This window comes from Gossypium arboreum, chromosome 6, assembly GCF_025698485.1.
Source record: "Gossypium arboreum isolate Shixiya-1 chromosome 6, ASM2569848v2, whole genome shotgun sequence".
Classification (NCBI taxonomy): Eukaryota; Viridiplantae; Streptophyta; class Magnoliopsida; order Malvales; family Malvaceae; genus Gossypium; species Gossypium arboreum.
This window is the reverse complement of record NC_069075.1, coordinates 5516546-5531208: the sequence shown is the minus strand read 5'-3', so window position 1 is coordinate 5531208 and position 14663 is coordinate 5516546. Positions and strand designations below refer to the sequence as shown.

Genomic DNA, 14663 nt, shown 5'->3' with positions numbered 1-14663 from the left:
ATTCCCATTCAATTTCTTTTTCACTCAGCCATGACCCTCTTCTCTCTCTCTTTTTCTTTCTCTTTTTAATAACTTTAAGTAATTAGGGTCTTTTTATAATTTTGAATACAAATGATGCAATGAAATGCTATGAGATGCATGAATGCAAAAGGTATCGATCTCGATTCAATCTCATTTAGAAAACTTTATTTAGGAAAAGAATATCTTTACATATAAATGGATTACAAATATGCTTTCGCCCTAATGCCCAAAGTTTTAAAACAAACTCTTAGCCACGATCTGATTGTATCTCGTATTGGTGCTCAATATGTCAGCCTGTACCGCCAATATCTGTAAATAATCAGCTGCCTCCTGAGTTTGAGCTAAGACCTCATCTGTGGGGTAATCCGTGCAACTAGGGACACCTCCTCCAATACCTGTGGAGTTGTTCTGATTATTTTGAGATAGATTAGTGAACAGGTAGGTATCCTGTTCTACAGTGTGTTATCTTAAAATAATATCCTATATCCTCAATGTTTCTTAAGAGCTTTCAGATTTCTACCCACGCAAAGCATCCTACCTCGGTACCTTCACAGCATAGCTAATCTCTAAAGGTCTTTGTATGATACGGTCTTCTTTAATCGCTTTTTTTCACGCTTACTTGAGCTATCCAGGCCATCGGGGTTTGCATTTCCATTGTTTCTAATAAGTACAACAGTAAACTCAAGCTTGTTGTTTGGTAGCAGTCCTATAGTAAACGAGCTTTTTACCATCATAGGCAAAATTCTTTCCATCCGACTCATTTTTGTAGGTCTCATGCACTCTATCAATCACTTTCCTTCCAATACCCTTACCATCCACATGGCAACAGTCTTCATATGAAAGAGAAATGCTATAATGGTAGAAGTGTCCATCAATACTCCCACACTCACTTTGAATTGCTTATCTATCCTCCTGTCAAGCAAATACTGTAAGTCCCCTTAGTTATTGTAGAACAACTGCTTGGCTTCATTACTCCATTGATCCCATATTTCCTTTAACTCCTGGAGATTATTTTGCGCCACGCTGATGCGAGTGTAACCCCATAATTCTGATGTGTATCCTTCACTGTTTCCTTTGACCATTTATGGAAGTTAACGTTGCCCTCCATTCTATCAAGAAGTCCGTTCTCCATAATAAAACTTTCTAACTTAGAAACTGACCGTGAATCGATACCTTTTAAATGCAAAATGACATGCACAAAAGAAAGAAAACAGTCAGTATCATATGATATTAATAAACACAAAGATAACCTAAGTATAATTCTATCTATATTGAGCTCTTACGGTTTTTCTATATGTGGTTTGTTTCTAAAGTTTGAGGTACCCGAACCAGCAGATTCCTCAATCCTCACCCATTATAGGCTCATTTGAATCGAGTTCAGTTCAGGGGAATACATTTCCCTATGGCTACACGGAGATGAAAATCTCACAAAACCATAGGTACGGATGTATCCCGAAAGTGATCCACTATCCTGCACGGAGGCAAAAACCTCACGAAGGCGTAGCTTCTCACTCCCACTTAAGGGTGTGACCACAACAGTCATGCAAATGCAATGCGTATCAGAATATAGCAACACATGCAATAATACAAACACATGTAATGCAAAGAGGATTAAATTTTAAAATTTTTAATTTCCGACATTAAGACAAGAGATAATCAATTACACGGCTTGACTCTCTTATTAATCCCCAGTGGAGTCGCCAAGCTATCGAAACCATTTTTAAATCAAGTTTTGGAAAATGGGAATCGACTTTAAGAAAAACGAAAACGGGAGTCGCCACCAATCTTTTTAGGTGTGATTGGATCACCTTATAAAATGTTTTGTTTTAAAACATTAATTTTGGTCTACGAAACTCGAGAAAATGGATTCGGGAGTCGGTTACGTACGAGGAAGGGTTAGTACCCTCGTAACGCCCAAAAATTGGTACCTAATTGATTATCAAGTGTCTTTAATGTCGGGAAATTTGAAAGTTTTAAGATGCAAACCTCTTTTAATTAGAATGTTTCAATTTTGAAAATTAAGGCTCACTTATTTTAAAAGAGTCAAAACATCACATCCAGTAAGTTAAGACGCAACATTTTAAAACCTTCGAAACTAAGCTCGACTTTCGAAAATTTCTATCTCGAAACAACAAAATGCCATATCCAGTAAGTTAGGACATTATGTTTTGAAATCTCGAAATAATTGTTTAAGTTTTGAAAACTCAAAATCACTTAGAAGGGTGTTTGACTATTCGAATTCAACGAGAAAAGTCGCAACCCAGTAAGTTAGGGCACTACCTTTCTCGAAGTTTCCAAACATCAAGCATTGCCTTTTATTTTTAAAAAAAAAAACCTTGGAATATTATTTTAAATGACGTTTTAGAATGACATATTAATGCATCATAAAGCACGATGTACAAAATATTTTAACATTTCCATACAAACATAAATAATATCATTATGAAAAACTAAATAACATGAACATACGTTTAATGAAAAAAATCATACTAGGGTAAATATAAGATAATAAACAAATAAAAACATGAGTAAACTAAAAGAAAAATATAATACATGCAAAAAATTATACAACAATATATATCATAAAATAACACATAAAAGAAATAATTAAACATAGCATATAAAAAATGAAACTATGCACAAATAAGATAAATGACATACACTAAAAAATGAATAAATAGAACATTTAGAAAATATAAAAATATAATGCAATAGTTCAAAATACATGAAATGATAATATAATATATATACATGCATAGAAAATATATATTTGAAAATAAACTATATAAAAGGTTAAATATTATAATATATAAAATATATAATCAAATGTATAAATATTTGAAAAATGAAGAAATTAAAATAAAAAAAGGTTGAAAAACTAAGATAGACGAAGAATAAAATAAGAACAAACCACAGAAAGTAAGAATGCAAGAGGGAGAGAAATTTGAGTGAATGCTCTCAAGAATTCTTATTGCTTCCCAAAACTCAAGTGATTTACAATGAAGGGAGAGGCCTCTATTTATAGTTGAGCCTCCCAAAATCCAACGGTACAGATCAATTACATCAACGATTAAGATTAAAGGATATCTACAAATTAAATCTCCAAGATTACAAGATCATATCTTCAAGATTGCATATCATATCTAAGATTGAATATCATATCTAAGATTGCATATCCTTAAAGATTATATTTCCATATGAGTCAAGCTTATAGATGGACCTTAAATCTTTTCAAGTAATGGGTCATTCTGATTAGGCCAAATTATATGTTTGTAATTTTGTACTGGACTTGTACTTTATTTTATTTTATTTTTTGGCATTTATTATTTTAAATACTGAAATGGGCGGGCAAAATTGAGTGTCTACAACAGAGATAGATAATAAATTTATACTAAGAAAGTAGAATGACCATTATGGACATTGAAATAAAGTAGTTTACATGTATATTTTTGTACAATTAATAATTTAATGATAAAACGTCATATTTCATTTATATAATTCATGCATATCAAATTTAACGTAAATTAAAAATTTCAAACTATTTTTTATGTAGAATACTTTTAATCGTTAAATAGATATTAATATATACAATATTTTAGATCGATATGATAGATATCAAATCAATTTAAAATTTTACATGCATGAAAAGTACAATAATATCGATAAATTTAATAGTTGGATTGTTAAATTAATAATCATACAAAAATATATGAAAGCATATAAAATTACTTTAGTTTCACTTTAGTGTAAGCAAATCCTTCCACTTTTAATATATAAAATTAATTATACAATTTAAATTTATGTATTGAATATTAGTAATAAATATAAGTATAAATATATTTCTTTATACATCTAACTAATGTAAATAAAATATTAAATATTATTTACAAATAATGAAATAAAAAAATATTATAAATAAAAACATTAAATTTGTTAACAATTCTCCCAAGGTTGAATGGAATTAATGTAAATGTAACACCCCCTACCTGAATTCGTCACCAGAACAGAGTACGAGGTATTACCGGAGTTTACCTAATCATTATTAATTAGGGGAAAAAGTAAAACAAAGTAAGCATGTAATATTTAATAAAATCGTATAACATGGTAATTAACTTACCGCTTCTCTATATTAAACATAAATATGCAAAGCATAATTATTCAAATTGATCATGAGCCGTAATACCTATTCCTATCACATTGTTAGTCATATTATTTATATAAATACCAAGAAACATGTATTGGCTCAACTTTCATTAGATTTCTCATATGCATATACTTTTACACATCCAATCATTTGAAATACTATCTTTATACAAATAGTACACTTCAGTTGTACAATTCTATAATTATGAACGAACACATTTATCAAATATATTCCATGTTCATATATCATAGTCTCATGTCTCCATATATCAAATATATAACCATCATTTTCTTGTATTTCAAATAAATACATATAACCATACATAAGCATGTCATTCACTATTTCTTCCTGTCTATCACAATTTAATAACCATGAAAATACTTACCACATTTTTTCACACATGTTTCATTTTCTACTTACCAACTTGTCAATGCAATGAACGGCTTACGAATTTGAGTACATCGTGTTTGAAAACCAAAGGCTAACTGAAGCACATAAGTGCTAAACGGAAACCCATAAGGGTTGAACTGAAACTCAGAGTAGCTAAACTGAAAGCAAACACAAGAATTCATAAAAAATGTTGAATCTTGATTTACTTGGGTAATTCATCGTCAATTCTTTACTTTTGAATGCCATAGCTCAGCTATGGTCTTACATCTACACTTTGTCATGGCTTAACCATGGTCTTTTCTGTCAATTCATCACTTTTCACTAAACGATTGTACTCAATTATACACTTATAACTTTTTTTTATATATATTTGGCTTAACATTTATTAACCAATATCAGATATTCATTTATTAGGCAATATCAAATATTCAAATTATTCTTTAACATATATAACATTTAATTCAAATATGAATTTATAACAATTTTCATTTTAACAAAGTTTAACATTTACCAAATATAATCGAGCATGTGATCAATTTGTGCATAAGTCACTCACATATTTTCCTCCTCCTCCTCTCCATTCCAGATCCTTAATGTATATAACACGCTTATAAGTAACATTATCTATAATTTCACTATTTACTTACATGTATATTCCAAAGCTGTCCATCCGTGTCATAGGCACTAAATTATTTTTAACTTGAGCTATGGAGCTCCAAATTAAGATCTGCTAATTTTCACTAAAACAATACTTAGGTATCTTCTTACCATAAAATTTTCAGAATTTTTGGTTTAGCCAATAGGTACAGTTTATTCGTTAAATTCACCCCTATTCTGCTATCTAATAGTTCCGACCCTTCTTCACTAAAAATTAATCATCTCATCGTACGGGATTCGGATGATGTTCTCGTTTATTTCTCTTAACAATCAACTCATTCAGGATTTTAAACATATAAATTTAAGCCCCTAATTATTTTTTTCCAATTTTTTTATGATTTTACAAATTCAGAATAGGGGAACCTAAATTCATTCTAACCTTGTCTCACAAAATTTATTATATCTCATGATTTACGATTCCATTGCTTACAACGTTTCTTCTATAAGAAACTAGACTCAATAATATTTAATTCCACATTTTATTCACCCTTTAATTCGATTTCTACAATTTTTGGTGATTTTTCAAAGTTAGACTACTGCTGCTGTCCAAACTATTTTAGTGCAAAATGTTGATTTCTATTTTGCCCCAAATTTCACAGTTCATACAATTCAGTCCTTGCTCAATTAACCCCTCAATTGAGCTAATTTTTCTCAATTAATACTTTATTATATCATTTTAAACTACTTCATATCCTTTGAAAATCAAAATTTTAACACTAGACCTTAATTCCAAACTCTTTCACCGTTAGGTTTTAAAATCAATTTCCATCAATTTTACTTGATAAAATCATCATATAACAAAATTAAAGCTTCAGTTCTATGTTTATTCATCATATGCTTCCAGCACTCATCCATAGCAACTTTAAAAATTAGCCATAGAATCAAAAACTAATGAAATAGTAAGTTAGACCCAATTGTAAAAGTCCAAAAACATAGAAATTTCAAGGGGAAAGCAAAAATTAAACTTAAATGAAGCTAGAGTATGAAAACTATCTTGAACCCTCTTCCATGGTTGTTTTTCAGCTGATGAAAATGAAGAGAAATGATGAAAATTCTGGATATTCCAATTTGGTCTCATTTTTATTTAGCTAATTTTGGCAAATTTCCAATTTTGCCCTTAGTTCACCCATTTCTTGATTTTTCTCGGCTATTGCAGCCCAAAATATCTCATTTGGGCTTATTTGAACTTTAGGTCCTTTCTCATTTGACAATTGAGCTATTTAATCCTTCTAGCAACTTTTACACCTTTTTCAATTTAGTTCTTTTTATTTAATTAATCACCTAAACGTCAAAACTTTCTAACGAAATTTTAATACTACCTTATTGGCACTCCGTAAATATTTATAAAAATATTTATGGCTTGGTTTATAACACCGAGATCTCGATACCTTTTTTTTCTCAATTTCTTGACCAAATAAATCTTTATAAAACACAATTTACTATTTCAAAAATCTTTTAAAAGCTACATTTGGCTCATAAATGTTAAATAATATAATCTACGAGTTCATTTGTCAGATTTGGTGGTCTCGAACCACTATTTCCGACATTACTAAAATTTGGGCTATTACAGTAAACATTTCCAATCACTCTATGAATGCCTCGAGCTTCTAGAACCTGCATACCAAACCTCCTCACCTAATGAATCCATTATGAACACCTTATTGATTGGCTCATTATGATCGATAGGAGTGAGTAAAACTCAATTGATTTAAAAAAATCAAATTTTGAGTTAATTGAATTTAGTTATTCAAGTTATTTGATTTTTTTAATAAACTCGAATAAGTAATTCGAGTTTCAGATTGAAGTCTGGTTAAATTTTACAATTCGAATAACTCAAATAATGGATTGGTGTAAATATATCTTTTGCCCCTGTCAATTTTGAAAATGAGCAAATTGATCTTTCTCTCAACAAAAATTACAAAAAATTCTAAATATTTATAAAAATTTAAAAAAATTAAAAATCTAAAGAATATACAAAAATTAAAAAGATTTCTAAATAATCATTTTGAGACCTAAATAAGTAAATTAATTATTCAAGTTTTCATACTAAATTATTTTTATTTTCTCTTATTTTTCTTTGAATGAATTTTTAAAAATATATGATTTCAAATTTATATAATCTAACATAGAGTTAATTATATTGCAAAAAAAATTTAATTTTTTCACTCGATTGGAACGAATGCACACCCCTACTGATCAAAATTTATCCGTATATATCTTTTATCTCTGACCGAAAAGGATCTTTTCCAAATTGAAGATCTTGGATTGGAGAGTATCATATCTACCACAAACCATTTATGATAGAATCGAACCCATGTAACTTTGAAATCACTCTCCTAATGCATGTTATTGATGAAGATTGTTGGACGCCTTGAGTTTCTCCACTCCATTTGTCTAATGTCCTGCCCTACTTGGTTATAATAATCCGGAACCTCCCTTAACCTAATTTATAAAATTACAAAAAAACTCTAAATAAGACAATAAAACTTTTATTTATTTATTTATTTATTTATACACTAAAATTTCACACATAACAAACGCACACTATATACGGAGATGCATAAGAAAACAGTTGTAGGTATGTAAGTCAACAAGCTGTCAAATTTATTCTAGTAGTAGTGCAAAACATAAGCACATTATTATTGGTGACACTGACAGCCTGAGCACCAGCATTTTGATCAGAAATTTAAGCAAAGCCACCCAAGAAAAGTGTGTTTGTATTCTGTGAAAAAATAAAATAAAAAAATAAAAATAAAGAACACATAAATTTTACGTGGAAACCCTTTCGGGAAAAAAACCACGGGCAGAGGAGAAGAAAATTCACTATGTCAAAAATTTGAATCAATACAAGAGGAATAGACTATGTCTATTTATAGGCCTGTAAAGCCATATTCTAGTAGGATTGAAACACCTTATCCTAATCAATATAAAATAGATGAAGTTTAATAAGGTTTAAAAAATCTTATTCTAAAATAAAATAAAAGAAGTCTAGTTCTCTATGGATTTTACTTAATTCTAACAATCTCCACCTTGAGACAAATTCTCAATGAACAAGTTCTTCATCGCGAACTTTCAATAAACAAGTTCTCCACCTCTTCCATAAAACCCCTTAAGGGTTTAACTTCAACAATGTACACCAGCCAAGTCTAATCAATGCTCAAACTTGGTTATAGGAAGTGACTTAGTCATCATATCTGCAGGATTTTCATGAGTACTAATTTTGCTCATAACAATATCACCACGAGCAATAATATCACGAACAAAATGATACCGAACATCAATGTGTTTTGTTCTCTCATGAAACATTTGATCTTTTGTAAGAAAGATGGCACTCTGACTGTCACAAAATACTGTGCTGATTTGAAGGTCTTCATTGAGTTTACTAAAGAGTCCCTTCAACCAAATAGCTTCTTTACAAGCCTCAGTAATCGCCATGTACTCAGCTTCAGTGGTAGACAAAGCGACTGTAGACTGCAAAGTGGCTTTTTGTAAAGACATAACATGTGAGAGATCTTCTTTTATCAAGTTCTCCAGTAAAATCAGCATCAACATACCCTATGACTCCATCTCTAGTTCTTCCAAACTGTAAGCAAAGATCAGTAGTACCTCGTAAGTATCTTAGAATCCACTTAACTGCTTTCCAATGTTCTTTACCGAGATTCGTCATGTATCTGCTAACTACACTGACTGCATATAATAAATCTGGACGTGAACAAACCATAGCATACATGAGAGATCCCACTGCACTAGAGTATGGAACATGTGACATGTACTCAATCTCATCATCTGATTGTGGAGACAAACTGATGAAAGTCGAAATGGTCGCTAAAGGAGTACTAACAGGCTTAGCACTCTACATATTGAACACGCAAAGAACTTTCTCAATGTACCCCTTGACTTAGGTACAATTTACTTGTTTTTCTATCTCGAGAATCTCCATTCCAAGTATCTTCTTTGTTGGTCCTAAATCTTTCATCTCAAATTCTTTACTTAGTTGGGTTTTGACATTTCTTATCTCTCCTTTATCTTTTGCTGCTATCAACATGTCATCAACATAAAGAAGTAGATACACAAAAGAACCATCACTGTTTTTCTTAAAGTAAACACAACTGTCAAAACTACTTCTTTTGAAATCATAAGAAGTCATAAAGGAATCAAACCTCTTGTACCACTGTCTTGGTGACTGTTTCAAACCGTAAAGGGACTTTTTCAGCAAGCAAACATAGTCCTCTTTTTCTGAGACTATAAAACTCTCTAATTGTTGCATGTAAATATCCTCCTCAAGTTCTCCATGCAGAAATGCAGTTTTTACATCTAACTGTTCAAGCTCCAAATCATGCATGGCCACAATACCAAGCAAAGCTCGAATCGAACTATGCTTAACAACTGGAGAGAACACATCTGTGAAGTCCACTCCTGAAATTTGACTGTAACCCTTTGCAACAAGCCTTGCTTTATATCTGGGTTCTTCAACTCCTAGAGTCCCTTCTTTCTTTTTAAACACCCATTTACAACGAACAGCCTTTTTACATTTAGGAAGTTTCACAAGGTCCCATGTTCTGTTTTTGTGAAGTGATTCCATCTCTTCTTGCATAGCAAACATCCACTTTTCTGAGTCTTCACAGCTAACCGCCTCAGAATAATTAGATAGCTCTTGATTTGCATCTATATCTTCAGCCACATTTAAAGCATAAGCAACTAGATCAGCCTCGGCATACTTCTTTGGAGGTTTAATTTCTCTTCTAGTTCTGTTTTTGGCCATAGAGTATTGTGGTGAAGAAGCAACTCTATTCTCAACTTTTGTTTTGGCTTGAGGAGTTGACTCTGTATTAATCTGATGCTCCACCTACTTTTGATTTTCTTTATTGGATGAGTCTTTAAGAGATAAGTTAGGTAGCAGGTAGCATAGCAGTTTCATCAAAAACAACATCTCTGTTAATCACAACTTTTCTATTTTCAGGACACCATAACTTATACCCTTTTACACCAGCTTTATAACCAAGAAAAACGCATTTAATGGATCTCGGTTCCAATTTTCCATTATCAACATGAGCATACACAGGACACCCAAAAATCTTTAAATCAAAATAATTAGCAGGATTACCAGACCATACCTCTTGTGGAGTCTTTTTCTCAATGGCAACAGATGGAGATTTGTTGATTAAAAAATATGCAGTAGAGGCTGCTTCTGCCCAAAATGACTTCGATAAGTTGGCATTTGACAACATACATCAAACCTTCTCCATGATCATTCTGTTCATCGTTCTACAATGCCGTTTTGTTGTGGAGTATGACAAACTGTCGAGTGTCTCATGATCCCTTCTGACTTGCACAATCTATTAAACTCATCAGAACAGAACTCTAAGCCATTGTCTGTGTGGAGGTATTTTATCTGTTTTCCCGTCTGTTTTTCAATCATAATTTTCCAAGACTTAAATGCGAAAAACACATCGCTTTTCTACTTTAGGAAGAACGCCCAAACTTTTCTAGAAAAATCATTAATAAAGGTTAGCATATAATTAGCTCCACCTCTCGAAGGCACTCTGGATGGCCCCCACAGATCAGAATGAATATACTCCAATATTCCCTTCGTGTTATGGATTCCTCTAGTGAATCGAACTCTCTTTTTCTTTCCAAAAACACACTGCTCACAAAAATTTAGTTTGCAAATTCCTTACCCATCAAGAAGTCCTCTTTTACTCAATTCTACCATGCCATTCTCACTCATATGCCCTAGGCGCATATGCCACAGTTTAGTAATATAATCATCTGACAAGGAAGAGGAAGCGACAGCTACATAACCAGTAACAGTAGAACCCTGTAAAACATATAACTTGGAAGTTTTTCTTTGCCCTTTCATCACAACAAGGGAACCTTTGGAAATCTTTAAAATCCCACTTTCAGCTGTATATCTGTACCCTTTTGAAATTAAATTTCTCTTCAATTCTGGAACATGTCGTACCTCACTAAGTGTTCTGACAACTCCATCAAACATCTTAACTTTAACTGTTCCAACACCTGCGATTTTACACGAAGCATTATTTCCCATCAAAACAACACCTTCAGACACTATTTCGTAAGTTGTAAACCAATCCCGATTGGGACTCATGTGGAAGCTGCAGCCTGAATCAAGTATACATTCCTCGCTTACTTTAGAATCATTGATAGAAGCAACTAGAAGTTCACCATCGCTGTAATCTTCTACAACATCAGCTTCACCGAAATTTTCTGGTTGTTTTCCCTTTTGATTCGCAGCCTCCCTTTTAATCTTATTTTGTAGCTTATAGCACTCAGATTTAATGTGCCCTTTCTTCTTGCAGAAGTTACAAGTTTTACCTCTGTTTGAAAACTTCGATTTACCTTTAGATTTACCACGAGGATTCCGTTCCTGTGTCCTACCACGATCATCATCAGCATTCCGATCTTGTCTCCCACGAACAATGAGACCCTCTCTCTGAGAGTCGGGTTTAACCACAAGATGCTTCATTTTATCATCGAGGTTAAAGAATCATAAACCTCATCAAGCTGAGAGACTCATGGCTATATAAAATCGTGTCTCTAAAGGTTGAATAAGGCGGGCAACGAACAAAATAGAATCAACCCTAGATCTTCCTTATCATACTGAACCTCCATGGCCTCCAAGTTTGAGAGAATTTCTTTAAACACTGTTAAGTGTTCGTGTACAGATGCACCTTCCTCCAAACGATGAGCATAAAGACGCTGCTTCATATGCAACTTGCTTGTTAGAGTTTTCGACATACATATTTGTTCTAGCCTCTTCCATAATGCAGCGGCAGTCTTCTCTTTCATCACATCCTGCAAAATTTCGTTGGACAAATGCAATTGTAATTGTGTTAACGCCTTTCGATCCTTACGCTTCTTCTTTTCATCTGTTAATGTCGAAGGCATCTTATCTATCCCTAGTAGGGCATCCTCCAGATCCATCTGTGCAAGAACTGCTTGCATCTTAATTTGCCACAATGCAAATCTGGTGTTGCGATCCAACAGCGGAATTTCATACTTCAAAGACTCCATTACCGTGATCGAGATGAATAACTCGGAAGCTCTGATACCAATTTGTGAAAAAATAAAATAAAATAAAAATAAAAATAAAGAACACACAAATTTTACGTGGAAACCCTTTCGGGAAAAAAACCACGAGAGGAGAAGAAAATTTACTATGTCGAAAATTTGAATCAATACAAGAGGAATAGACTATGTCTATTTATAGGCTTATAAAGCCATATTCTAGTAGGATTGAAACACCTTATCCTAATCAATATAAAATAGATGAAGTTTAATAAGGTTTAAAAAACCTTATTCTAAAATAAAATAAAAGAAGTCTAGTTCTATATGGATTTTACTTTTATTTTATTTTTCATCGTATTTTATTTAAATAATAATTTGGATCAATTAATTCTAACATATTCTCGTCATTGCAATAAAGGCAAGGGTTCTGCTCGAATCCATTGTTCTTCATAATCTTGGCAGCCTCAGCCACAAGTTGTCTGTTGCTTATTCCAGCACCCAAGTGCTGATTGATTACGTTAACCACAGCATCGGTGAACGCCCCAAAGGCTTTATTCTCCAAGACCAGGTCATATGATGTCTCATTGGCTTCACACCCACTTAATAAAATCCCATGATCCTCCTCCAGTGGATCCAACACCATTAACCCATTTACGTAGTGAGGATGGAATTTGAGACTCACATCTTTCCCGAAGATTCTGAAAATCATTTGGCCAACTTTTGCTTCGTCGTATATGATGCCTACCCCTATATCCATCGCACTATGTATGATATCAAAAGCAAGACTCTTAGCCTTAGCCTTAGACGGTTTAGGCTTGTGGGGATTTACTGGAGCCATCATATGCTCAGCACCAAATTGTTCTTTCTCTTTTCAATGAGACCACCACTGTGGGACGAATCTGATAGGATTGTGAAGCTTGCTCCTTCTGGTAGCCGGTTAACTAAACGCCTGAAGTCCACATCTGCAGAAACCATGTATATATAGGGTATGAATATATATTGCTAAAATAAATATATAAATTCAAACAAAAACCTACCGGTGACAAGATTTAAATCACAAGCCACGATTGCTTCATCTTGCCTGAAAGGCTGGCCAGGTTGAAAGATTGGAATGCGTGTTCCATGTCCACTAAAGTAGAAAAATAGGATATCTCCTGCTTTAGCCTTGTTCATCATTCTATTAAGTGCATCTTTAATGTTTGCACCAGTAGGCAGAACCGGCGCCCCTGGCGCATCGGTGAGGACATTAACATCGCTTTCCTTAAACCCAAAGTTCAGGATCAGACCTCTTATGGCTCTCACATCGTTGATGCATCCATGCAACCTGAATTGGGTCATGGGGTAGTTGCATCCCACCAGAACTGCTCTCTTCGTACCCTTACTCATCTTGCTTCGCTAATTTGACTATTTTGTGTTGCTTATACCGTTGTATTAATGTGCTTCCACTGTCTCACTGAGAACCTATATATATACACACTAATTTACAGCATGTGTACTGACCATAAAGATGACGACATGTGGGTAGGTAGGCACGTACAACACTTTTGTTTGTCTTTTGTGTTTTGGAAAATGCATGCGAAATCCATGCATATGCAAACATTTTGTGCAAGGAATTTGCATATCAGTACTGCATAAAAGAGTGACTCTGGAGTTATTATTCGATAATATTGAATACGAAATAAATTAAAAATAAAAGAGTGAGTGATTAATCCGAATTGGGAGGAGGACAGGTGTTGTGATTGACAAAGCGTAAGACAGGGTGGTTTCCGACAGAAGCAAGAAAGATCTAGCAAAAGGCAGCTAGGTTTTCCTTTTCAGACAAAGACGATGAAAGATAGAAAATATAGGGTGGTGGTCAAAGATAAATAATTATAACAGCACTGATATGATCTGCTTCGCCTTCGTCCACCACGTCATCTTTCTGTTTTTATCTTGGTCGTGGCTCACGTTGGCCTTCGTCTGCAAGGGCTGTCGGTTCTACTATCGTGATTGTGTTGCCTAGCTTCTGATTTCTATGTGCGGTCGGCACTCTGCAGAGGTAAATTATGTATCTATATATAGATTTAAGAAGAGTCAATTAAAATTTTATATTTTTTAGAATAAGTTGTATTTGTATAATGTTTAACTTATAAGTTTATTGATTCTACAGAGGTTTAAATATTAGTTTTCAATTTTAGGGTATAAAAAGTAATTTTTATTTTAAGAGGGTCATGACTAAACTTGATTATAAGTTAGGTCACTCGTCCAAGCTCGAAAACTCTCTTGAAAAGTGGGAGAATTTGATAAAAATATAGGCTCAAAAAATAGGTTTGGACAGAAAATAATACCCATTTTTCAAACGGGTTGAGCCTCGGGTAAAATTTTTTATCTCGGGCCCAAACCAACCTGAAATTGCTTAAAAAAATTTTCCTTGTTACAATTA

General features: G+C 33.1%; 1 pseudogene; it reads right to left on the bottom strand.

The window, feature by feature from the left end:
• Window positions 1-255: 255 nt before the first annotated feature.
• LOC108485286 (metacaspase-9-like) lies at window positions 256-13627 on the bottom strand (annotated as a pseudogene).
• Window positions 13628-14663: the final 1036 nt, after the last annotated feature.